The following is a 12,766-nucleotide window of genomic DNA, read 5'->3' on the forward strand; positions in this document are numbered from 1 at the left end:
TTCAGAAGGTGTTTTCTTGAACTTGATTAGTGATAATCATTTTTAGATTACTATTAATTCAATTTTTCATAATGTATTATCTTGATCATGATTAGTGTTAATCATGATCATTTTAAGATTATACTTAATCCAATTTTTAGAATGTATTATCTTGATCATGATTAGTGTTAATCATTTTTAGAATTGATTTTTACATAGTTTTCAAATTTGCTAATTTCTTGACTTAAGAAGATTAGCAATGAAATTTTTGTTAATCATTTTTAAATTTATATTTATCACTGTTTTCAGAACCCTAATCCACTTTATTGTCTTGGGGGGGGGTCACTCATAAATATGTAAGCATAGCACGTGGGTTCAACAGAAGGGGTTTTTAAAATCCCTTTTTACACATTTTTTACATATAGAAGGGTACCAAGGGGGTATTTAGAGATTGAATAGAAAAAGGGTATGTTTTATTTATGAAAAATTTATAGATAAGGGGTTTTTTAATTAGGCATTGTCTGATTTCTTGAAGTTCTTGATCTTTATTTCTTGAAAATTTTCTTGATTTTCAAAATTAAGATTCAGAGAAGTTTTAGTAACCAATATTGAGTGATTTTATTGCACTATCTTGCTTAGGGAGCATTCTTTTTCAAAGATTAATCTTTAGAGCCCTTACTTCTTCAAGATCAAATCCTAGATTGCCAAATCTTTGAGTTCTCGAAAAACGATTGCAAGAAGAAGATTGTTGTGTAGAGTTTTCAGATTGTTGTTCAAATTCCTGTGTTCAAGTATTCCAAAAGGTTATAGGATCTCTGACCATGTTCTAATGGGAGATCAACAAAGGTTACCTTCTTTTTCATTCTCTTCTTCTTCTTACTTCTTTATGGTGCCTCTTACATATCCACATCGTTGTCTTTGTTATCCTTTCCCCTTTTCTACTTACATAGTCTTCAGAAGGTCCAGTTCTTTCTCCTTCTTTTTGATTTGATCTGAATTTTCTCTTTTAAACTCACATAAGATCAACCTCTTTATCTATTTAATCATCAACTTCCAATTCAAGTTCCTTAAAATCTATGATGTTAATGTTTCTATCCGTTCCTTGAATTGGCTCAATAGGTGGATTTACTGGGGTTGATCCTCCTACTTCTATAGGACTTCTTTCTTACATAGGTGGTGGGGATAGCCCTTTTTTTTATTAAACATCCTTCCTACTTGTTCTAGTGTCTATAATATGGCTATCAGAGTTTTTGTTTTATTGAGGTAGGAATTATTCTCCCCCGATCTCCTCTAGGATATGGACGATTGTTCATTCCATGATCTCTTTCATTACAATTGTAGCATACATATTCCTATTGTTGCCTCCTAATTGGGATATCCTCCCATGTCATAAACGCAAGCTACCATGTCATCATCACCCCACACATGGGTGCATCCATTTATAGTTTCACATGCACATAAAACATATTAAACATATATACTTAGTTTATAGATTATCCATGTATATAAAACATATATATATTTTTTATATATTATCCATACATATGTATGTAAAATACTCTTATGATATCACAAAATTTTTTAATAAAATATACTTGAATTAAAAAATATATTATTATACTTATATAAATTATTTAATTTAAATTATTTTTAAAAACAAATTATTTATTATTTTCTACAATATTTAATCTAAAGATATGTTGTGTTTATTTCAGCTTATTTTTTATTTCTTTGAATAATATTTTTTAAAAATAAAATATTATATGTAAACTAAATAATATATTATTTTATAATTGAAAGAATTTTTTTAAAAAAGAAATATGAATTTTCTAAAAATATACAACAGATAAAATTTCTCTCCCATTTTAAAAATCTAACCAAATATATCATGTATTTTTTTAAAGAGAGATCTCACATATCAATCCATACCCATCTAACTCAATGAGGAAAATTATCTTATGAATTACAATATCCAAAACAATGCAAGATAAGAGAGTTCTATTTCCTACAAATGCACACACTTCTATGCTCATTTTATTCAATCATAGCTTGTTGTCTAGTATTCATAGCATTTTAGAGAATGGGCTCACAAAGTTGTAAGATTAATAAATTTATCAGGAGTAAGAAATCTTGTGCTCATGAGGCTCAAGATGCGGACATCTTGTGAGCAAAAAAGAGAGTGGAGAGCATGCCAATGGGCATCCTCTAACGTGGTGGGCTAACACCACCCTCATCTCCTCCATCCTCTTGGCACTAAGTTTGTTCCTTGAGGAGACAAATACTAGGTGCGAAATGTGCTAGGGTATTGTGGGCTTCTACTGGTTGTGCTCCTAGATGTTTTTTTAAAAAAATTGGCTGGAATTAGAAAGTACACACAAATCACACCCATGCGTGCTATCGCTTGCACAGTGAGGGCTTGAACTCATGGCCTTGGGACTCTCAATCAACACCTCTATCCACTGCCCTAACTCGTGTCGGAAACTCCTAGATGTTTTGATTTATGATAGCACCAAGGAACTACTAGACCAATTTTGGAAGGAGAACCATAAAGCCTCACCAGTGTTTAAAAAAATGTTACGAAAATGAGTTTCATAGGGTGTGTTCCTCATTCAACATGGGGCTTGATTTATTGAGGGGAGTCAAACTAAGTTATAAACTCAGTTCCTCAAGGCCCACCCTCATCGCAAGATTGGCCAAAGAGTTTTTGTGCGATGCAAGCCATACTCCCATCATAGTGTCACACATGCTGTTGTTTGATACCATGTGGAGTTTTAGCTCTACTATGAGGTGTTTTTCTCCCTTAGTGGGAACAATGGGAGGCCTATGTGGCCGATGTTATTTCATACACCATCACCTTTTGTGTGTCGAGGGAATGTGTGGTGCATGTGAGGGTTTGGCACTGTTACTATTGCTTGAGGGAGATGTTAGTGACATCGAGAGTGAGTTGGTGGTAATATAAGTATGTAGTGTGTGAGCTCAGTGGTGGGGGGAAATCTAGTAGGTTGCAACTTGTGGAGAAACATACTCCATGTGCATTGTTCACTACATCTTTTAAAGAGCACATCTACTCTTATATAGCAACACCACCAGTTTCAATGACATTTTTAAGGATTTAGCAGACCTCCTAACTGATCCAACCTTTTGAAATATGTTTCCAGTTTTTCCAAATGTGTGGACCTAGTGCTATATATAAAGAAATCATCCATGAAAACCCTTATAGATGCTCTAAAAAACCCTAACTGATCCAACCTTTTTAAATATGTTTCCATTTTTTCCAAATGTGTGGACCTAGTGCTATATATAAAGAAATCATCCATGAAAACCCTTATAGAAGCTCTAAAAAAAGGCTCAAATACATGGTTCATAAACCTCTGAAAGGTAACAGGGACATTTATCAATCTGAAAGGCATTACGTGTATGTTAATCATCCCCAAGTGGTCACAAAGGTTGTGTTTTTCTAATCTTCTTGTGCTATTCTAATTTAAAAATAGCTAAAGTATCTATCATAAACAATATAGAGTTCATGACCTACAACCTCATTGAGTATGCTCACAAGGGAGAGGAAAATGATCCCTCTTGGTTGTTGCATTCAATGGTTTAAAGTCCGTATGTATTATCCATTTTCCATTCTTCGTTGTTGCTATGACAACAAGAGACACACATTCAGAATTTTCTATAGGATAGATGAGTCCAATAACTTCCTTTAAAAGAGACTCATACTAAGTAACTCCCAACGTCAATCTTTGAACAATAGTTTTGGCTCCTTCCTTGAGATCTATATGGTGCTCAAGTCCCTGAACTCCCTTGATTTCAATAAATTTAGAAAATACATAGATATGGAAACTTTGTAAGCATGGCTACGTACTGTTCCTCCTCCTCTAGAATGATTTCTTTGGAAATAAACTTCTAAAGGTTCTCTCCATGCTTGATTTTTGATTTTTTTTCTTGAATATTAAATTTTACCTTTAATCATGTGTAAAAATACATTATTTATCATCCAATGCATCAGAATTGCTCCTGGAGGGCTGTGGAAGCTATGCCAGAACAGTGCGAATTTGGGCTCTATAGAAGCGGTGCAGGCTCAAAATTTGCATTGTTCTGGCATTGCTCCCCCAGCCACTCAGAATCATTTCTGATGCATTTATAATGAAGTTGAGTACACTAATTGTGAGAAACAATAGTTTATAAGATAAAAACAGCTTTAATCATGTGTAAAATTACATTATTTATCATCCAATGCATCATAATTGCTCTTGGAGGACTGGGGAAGCTATACCAGAACAGTGCGAATTTAGGCTTTGCAGTCTCAAAATTTGCACTGTTCTGGCACTGCTCCCCCAACCACTCAGGATCATTTCTGATGCATTTATAATGAAGTTGAGTACATTAATTATAAATGAAGTTGAGTACATTTCTGATGCATTTATAATGAAGTTGAGTACATTAATTATAAATGAAGTTGAGTACATTAATGAAGTTGAGTACATTAATTATAAAAAATAATAATTTACAAGATAAAAATACCTTTAATCATGTGTAAAAATACATTATTTGTCATCCAATGCATCACAATTGCTCTTGGAGGGCTGGGGAAGCTATGCCAGAACAGTGCGAATTTGGACTCTAGAGCAGCGGTGCAGGCTCAAAATTCGCACTGTTCTGGCACTGCTCCCCCAGCCACTCAAAATCATTTTTGATGCATTTATAATGAAGTTGAGTACATTGATTATGAAAAACAGTAATTTACAAGATAAAAATACCTTTAATCATGTGTAAAAATACATCATTTGTCATCCTATGCATCAGAATTGCTCCTAAAGGGTTGAGGAAGCTGTGTCAAAACAGTGCGAATTTGGGCTCTATAGCAGCGGTGCCAGGCTCAAAATTTGCACTATTCTGGCACTCTCCCCTAGGCTCCTAGGGTCATTTCTAATGCATTCACAAAAACATTGATGGTACAAACTAGAAAAAACAATGATATACTTGATGAAATAAGTTTGCAAAAACTGTATTGTATTCATAATAAATTCCGGATTGTTAAGAGGGGGGTTGGGGATCTCTTCTAGCTTGCGAAATAAACCTGGTTTTTTATCTACAAAATATGAGTAAGAAAAGAAAAAGATATTGTTTTGTACAAGATCACTTGGGCTTTGAGATACAAACATTGCCTCTCCAATGGATGCATGCATAGCATAGAAAACTCCAGTGAGGCTTTGGAGTGGTTGTTCCTCAACATAATTAGAGGGGAAAGTATCTGCAGGCAGTAGAGAAAATGGAGGATCATAAGAAAATTTGAAACAAAAAATCCAATATTAGCATGTTGTTAAAGCTGTGTTTATGTTACACTGACTATTTAAAGGAAACCTTGGTCATTGGCCTTGAATGTACAGGTCTCCAAGGGTATACACATGTTGCACTATGGCAACTAGTCCTTCCTTCTTAGTATGCTTGAAGCCTTGTAGCCGCCCCTTCCAATGATGTAGCATATTCCCCAGTTGACGCACTTGATGTGGTCCCTTAGAGCTTGGCTGCATGTAGACCCAAGCCCCAACCCTGAATCTTGTTGGAGCCCAAACTCCATTCTCATCTCTTGTGTTATGCAGCACATCCACCTTCTCCCTAGGTCTTCTCACATTACTGGAAGAGGCCATGGTGATAAGAAAAGAGAAGAAGGGAAAAGAAAGAAAGTTCAGGGTTTTCAGTGTAGCAATGGAAAGCTTAAAAGAGGGTAAGAGTTTGAGAATAGGCTTCCTAAACCTAGAGTAAACTAAAGAGGGATAGAGTTTCTATAGCAATGGAGAGGGAGGAAGCTTGAGAGAGAGAGAGAGAGGGAGATTGAGAGGGAGGGATCTTGAGAAGGAGGGAGAGCTTGAGAGGAATGGAGTTTCTGCAACAATGGAGAGCTTAGAAAAGGAAGAAAGAGGGAGAGGGAGAGGGAGCTTGACAAGGAGGGAGAGCTTGAGAGGTATGGAGTTTCTGCAGCAGCAATGGAGAGGTTAGAAGAGAAAGAAAGAGATTCAAAATGAGCTTTCCAAACCTAGAGTATGTTGGGGGGAAGTTTGAGAGGGAAAACACACTTTTGGGAAAAAAATAAATTTTTAAAATTTTTAGGGTTTTTAAATTACGCGATTCTAGGTGGGGGCACCTCTTAGTTTGGGTCCAAGAGGTAGGGGGACAAGAGTAGTAATTAGGCCCCATTAGCAAACCAAAGCCTAGGCTCCCTAGGGTCAAAGAAGTCAAAAATGTGCACCCAGCCCTCCTCCTATTGGTCCATTCCTAATCAAAAGTTAATCCAAGAGGCCCTTTTTGGGTCCAAAAAATTCCTAATGCTCTCACACACACACATATATAATTTTAAATGGTGGGGATGCATAGGTGTGCTCACTCTCAACTAAATGCATCTTACATGTGATCTCTCTCTCTCTCTCTCTCTCACTCACTCACTCTCTATGTGTCTCTATGTCTCTCTCTCTCTCTCTCTCTCTCTCTCTCTCTCTCTCTCACACACACACACACACACACACACACACATACAACAAGCACATGCACACCCTCTCTCTCTCACATACAAACACATACACTGTCAAATGTTTTTCTCTCTCTCTCCCTCACACGCGCGCACACACGTATACACACCTACACATGCACTTATGCAAACACACTCATTACCCCTCCACACAAATTGTGACATATAGACTTCCATGTCCATGTCTCTTACTCTCTCTCTCTCCTCCGCTCACCCACTCTCTCTCTCTCTCTCTCTCCCTCCTCCGCTCACCCACTCTCTCTCTCTCACGTGCGCACACACGTATACACACCTGCACATGCACTTATGCAAACACACTCATTACCCCTCCACACACAAATTGTGACATATAGACTTCCATGTCCATGTCTCTTACTCTCTCTAGAGTCTCTCTCTCTCTCTCTCTCTCTCTCTCTCTCTCTCTCTCTCTCTCTCTCTCACACACACACACACACACACACACACGTAAATATATAATATCTATAATATTATGTTTTATTATATTTAGAGGCATATATCTATATATACATGTGCGTTTATAAAATAAATAAACACACACACACATATTTTAAATTAATATTCAATTTTAATACATCGAGATTATGCATGGTGAGCTGTGCTCACTCTTAGATAAGTGTATTTTACATACAATGTCTTTTGTCTTTTCTTTTGCATGTGGGAATGAGACCCCTAAAGAATGTCTTCTCTTCTCCTTTCTCCTTTTCAAAAATTCTCCCTCTTCTTTCTCCACATAAAGGATAGGTTGGCATCCTTAATTTATCTTGTATAGATATAGATGTGTGCATGTGTACATGCATATGTGTGAGAGTGTGTATATGTACAAGTGCAAATGTGTATGCGTGTGCATCTATGTACACATATGTGTGAATGTGTACTTGTGTATGTATGTGTGTATATGTTTGTGCTTATGTGCATGCATATGCATGTATGTGTATGTGCAAGCTTGAGTGTATGTGTGTGTGTGTGTGTGTGTAAGTGTGCATATCTGTGTGTGTGCACGTGTGTCCATTCATGCATGTGAGCATGTGTGTGTTTGTGTAGGTGAGCGTTGTTGAGATGTCAAGTTCAACATGAGCTAACACTCACGAGGTGCATGCATGATCATTTGACATTTATGTCACTAGGCAGGTTTGGTAGCTGGCATCGATATATCTTTGCCAGAGACTCTACAGCTAGACTACACTAACTAGTCCACACCTACCCACTCCAATTAGCATGTTCACATTATGGACCGCTTGTATATACTCTATTATGTGCATTAGTCACTTTATCTTCTTTGTAGACCTCTTTTGTTGTGTGAAGAAGAAGAAGAATTTTCAGCCTCTCACCTTCTATGTTCTCTTCTAGGGTTTGTGTGAGTGTGTGTATGCTTGCAAGAGCTCAAGCTCTCTTCTCCCCTACATCTTTTCATGGTATTAGAGCCTGGTTCATGCTAAGGGCTGAGTGGCAAGCAAGAGTGTTGTTTTTTGGTAAATTTGTGTTGCAGACAAGATGCCAAATGTTGGAATAAACCAGATTGTTGCAAAGAATCTTGAAAAGAATAACTTCCATGCTTAGAGGTTTAGATTGATGAATTTCTTAATGGGAAAAGGTTACTAGGACTACATTGAAGGTGAACATGAGGAGGCACCAGAGATACCGAAGATTAATCTAACTGCTGCAGATGTAAAAGAATTCAAGGATTGGAATCAAGGAGAAAGGAAAGTCATGTATTGGCTTTTTATTAGTATATAGGACACCGTGATTTGGCATATACAAGATGACAAGTTACCTAAGGAGGCATGGGATACCTTCGTGAAGCTATATGAAACCAACACCAAGGCACGAAAACTTCAGTTGAAGAATGAGCTTCATACTATGGAGAAGAAAAATATGTCTGTGCATGATTATGCCTTGAAGATCAAGGGCATTGTGGAATCCCTTGCATCAATTGGTGTTTCTGCTGCTGATGATGATAAGGTGGAAGTGTGTCTACGTGGTCTCAGGCCACAATACAAGGCATTCCAAGACGTCTATTCAGACTCGAGAGAACATTCCCAACTTCAAAAATTTGGTGTTAATGAATGTTGATCATTGAAGAGAAGAATTTGGGTGAAGATTAACAGTCCACAAAACAAAAATAGCTCAGAGCAATAGGCCTTCTACACAACTGTAGTGGAGGGGACAAGATAGAGGTCATGGATGTGGCCAAGGTGGTGGCCAAACAGGTAATCAAAATTAAATAGTTCCAGGGTTCTCAAACAACAACACATAGGTGGAAGAGGCCAGTTTAGAGGCAAGGGGAGTTAAAGAGGTCGTGGTAATTGGCAAAGGTAGCATAATCATACACGAGGCTATTTTTAATGTGGTAAGCCTAGACATGTGCAAGAAGATTGCTATAAGAAACAGAGTGATATGCGAAATGGAAAAGTGCAACAAAATAACTATGCGTCCTCTAGCATAAATAATGAGAGGTTATTTGTTATGCAACATGTAGTTAATGCTATGTTTGAAAATGATGTAGCAGCATGTAAGGATGATGTATGGCATGTAGTTAATGCTATGTTTGAAAATGATGTAGCAGCATGTAAGGATGATGTATGGCATGTTGATTCAGGTGCTTCAAACCACAGTGGTTTAAGTCATGGTGAGTGGTTTAAGGAATGAAGAGTCTTGAAAGACAAGGTTTTGTTGAAACATGGGAAAAGCCAGAATTTTTTTTTCAAAGATGATCTTCCCTTCTTTCAATTAAGTGGGATCGTGAGGTTATGATAGAAGGATTCTAAGCAAAACCTGCCTGCCATCTCCACCAAAAAGATGTGACACAAAGTTGGGGGTTTAACTTTGGTCATGTCTCAAACCCAAAGGTTGAAGAAGGGGAGGCAATATCGGTGTCAAAGAAAGCAACAAGAACAGACTCTCACCCTCTATCTCCCTAGATCAAGACAAATACATAGACATCGAAGGTGAGATTGTAGTCCAGAAGAGGAAATAGGAAAGGCTCTAGGGAAGCATAAATTTGAGCCAAGCGATTAGCTCCAAAAGTGAGGGAAAGTCTTGGGTAGAATAAAATCTTTCGGCTCAATACAATGTGAATTGAAGTGAAAGGGGTAATTGATATGGTTGGGCCGCATCATTTTCAAAAAAAAAAAAGAAACCAATAAAACTTCCCAAAGTGAATAATCTGCTCTGTGATTAGACAGCTATAATTTTTCTATGCTACTCAGAAAAAAGTCTCAAAATCTCAAAACATCGATGGATAGATCTTGAAAAAATAAATATTTTGCTAGAAGTTTAATAAAAATCGCAGAAGCAAGCACAAGGTTGACTGTTTTAGTGAAAAGTGTCAAAACTGTTCCAAATACACAGTCTTCTCTGATCAGACAGCCATAATTTTTTGTGTGCTACAAAGAATTGAAAACATGAATGAATAGATCTTGAAAAAACAAAGATTTTGATATAAGTTTCATCAAAAACAGAGAAGCGAGCACAAAGTTATGACTGTTTTAGTGAGAAGTGTCAAATTTGTCCCGAATACAGAGTCTGCTCTAATCATACAGCCATAATTTTTTCTGTGCTTCTCAAAGCAGAGTACTGAAAACATCACTCGATAGTACTTGAAAAAATGGAGATTTTGGTATAAGTTTCATCAAACTAGAGAAGCAAGCACAAAGTTATGACTATAGTGAACAGTACCAAAACTGTCTATACTCGTTGTAGTTGTGGGGAGAGACAACGATTTCCCTCACTAGAGAAGTAACTTCCAAGATGCATGGTGGGTTGAGGTCACCCAAGGGATTAGAGGATCCTCTTCTAACAGATCTAGAAGCAAGCTACTCATGTGGACACACTAAGCTTTGAAGCGAAGAGGGAAAAAAAAGAGAAAGGAAACAAAAGATTGATTCATGAAGCAAAAGAGACTTCCAATTGGAGAGGACTACAAGAGTAGGAGAGCCTAATGCTTAAGGGATATGGAAAAGCATAGGAGGATCTAGATACAAGGCTATGGCATAGCCAGAAGGAGAAAGAAAATTGAGGTGCTTGAGAGGGAGGAGAGAGGCCTCTTTTATAGAAACTCTCACCTTGTTACGTTTCCAACCAGTAAATTCCTTCACCCCTGGCAATATAAGGACATGGGTCACCATCAATTGTCCTTTTGGGCACATTTTGACAAGTGTCCCATCTAAATATGCTCATGAATATTTTAAAATTGAAAAAGTCAATAGTCCTCTCACATGGAGCCCATAGAGACCCTCTCTGTGCCACATGTCAACATCCTCCATATTCCACTTAGGATTTCTAGAAGGATTCCTCTTGATCCCACACTCCTCCACATGCCCTTCATGTGCTTGGCATGTGGTATCCATATTATTTAAGTATCTTATTGAGTCCATGTACACATTTGGCCCACCCTAAATACATGACTCATTTCTATCTTCCCAATACAATCCAATAATATTTTACTCTCAAACCACTCTATTCCCATACCAAGGTATTTATAATTCATACACATGGTATTTACAATGCTTCACTCCACTCATACTCACATCCACAATCATTCGAATAATTATTCTAATTAGTATCAAGCCCATATTTGTTATTATATGAGATAAAGTAGTCGTCAAATGATTGACAAGTTGCATAAGATTAGCCCCACCACCAAAAGCCATCTTCTGCCGCACGCTTCTCGGTTCCCATGTCTCCATGTCTAGCTTCTCCATCACATTCTCGGCCTTGCAAGATTCTCCCATAAGTTTTCACCTTATTGTTATTATGAAACATTCATACTTGATTGAAGTGATGTGCCATGAGATGAGAATTGTAGGTTGTATAAATACATAATGATACAATTTTTTATTATGCCACCCAATAATTAATTTATTCATTAATTAATTATTCATTTTAGTCCTTAATTGTAATCCTAACCCTAATCCTAAACCTAACCCTAAAATTTTTAATTTAAATATTTAAGTTTCTTGGATTATCTCTCCCTTGCACTCCCTTCCTCTCTCTCTCTCTCTCTCTCTCCCTCTCTCTTTCTTGATGGAGGAAAAGCTACTATTCCCCCAGATTATTGATGCCGACATGTGTGTTCCATTGTGCAATGGAAAAGGTATTGTTAGCAAGGACTTTTTGATTAAAAAATCTTATCTCAAGGAGTTCAAGTCCTTAGATGCCATAATTCATAGAGAGGATGAGAAAAAGCATTTGAGTCTTATTCCACATCAAGATATGAAGGGTAATGACCTCTATATCCTTGAGGGGTCACTTTCTCTCTTCTATGAGGTGACATTCATACATGCATGTGTAGTCGGGTGTTTGTGGATCTTGAAAGTCCCTCATAGTTTGTTGATGCAGCTCCCTTACAGATAGAGGTTCCTTAGACAAGATCACTTTCTTGTCACAATAGTAAGAGTACCGTGGATTTCTTGCTTACAATGAAGAAGGAAAACACTTTGACAAAGCTTGTGCGGCGAATTCAACGAGTTGTACAAGTTGAATGTAACATGCCCATTGTAAATAACAATGTACTTGCTTCAGAGTTGAAAAATATAACTTAGTTTGTCATTTTTATGATAAAAAAAACTTCTATTTTTGGAAAATGAGCCATTTTTGCTCAAAAATTTATAATTCTGAATCCAAATTTGGAATCTACGTGTAATTTTGCGCTTAAAATAGTTTTTTTTGAACTAAAAACGGGTACCCGGAATGGATTCAATTAAGCTTTTAAGCCTTTAATCTGCGAACTTCCGACCTAAAATAGTAACTATCCAGGCGTCTAATCAACGAACGGAACACGCCCCCATGGTCACGGGGCAAGGCCGGACATTTCCGTCAAAAAAAATTTTTGACCCCCCGGGACGACGGCGGGCGGCCGGCGTGGGCCCCACCACGGGCGCCGCCCGTGAAAAAAACCGACAATCCGCCCGGGACACCCAAGCGTATACACGACCTAGATGCACCCTCCAGCACACCCCTACACGTACCCCCTCCTCCCAGAACCCTCTATCCACCACAGGTGTCGCGCTCTCTCTCTCTCTTGGGGACACCTCCACCCCCATGTGTCACACTTTCTCTCTCCTCGAGACACCTCCACCCCCAGGTGTCTCACGCCCACACTCTCTCCCGGACACCTACACCACCCAGGTGTCACCTTCCCGCACCCGGACGTCCACCCTCCAGCACCTATAAAAGGACCCTCCCAGCCCCCTTCTCCAGACAAGCCCCCAGCAAGCCCCTACGCGCAAGCCCTCTCTCAAG

Source organism: Cibotium barometz, chromosome 13 (assembly GCF_041138505.1).
Source record: "Cibotium barometz isolate CiBa-2024 chromosome 13, ASM4113850v1, whole genome shotgun sequence".
NCBI classification, from domain to species: domain Eukaryota; kingdom Viridiplantae; phylum Streptophyta; class Polypodiopsida; order Cyatheales; family Cibotiaceae; genus Cibotium; species Cibotium barometz.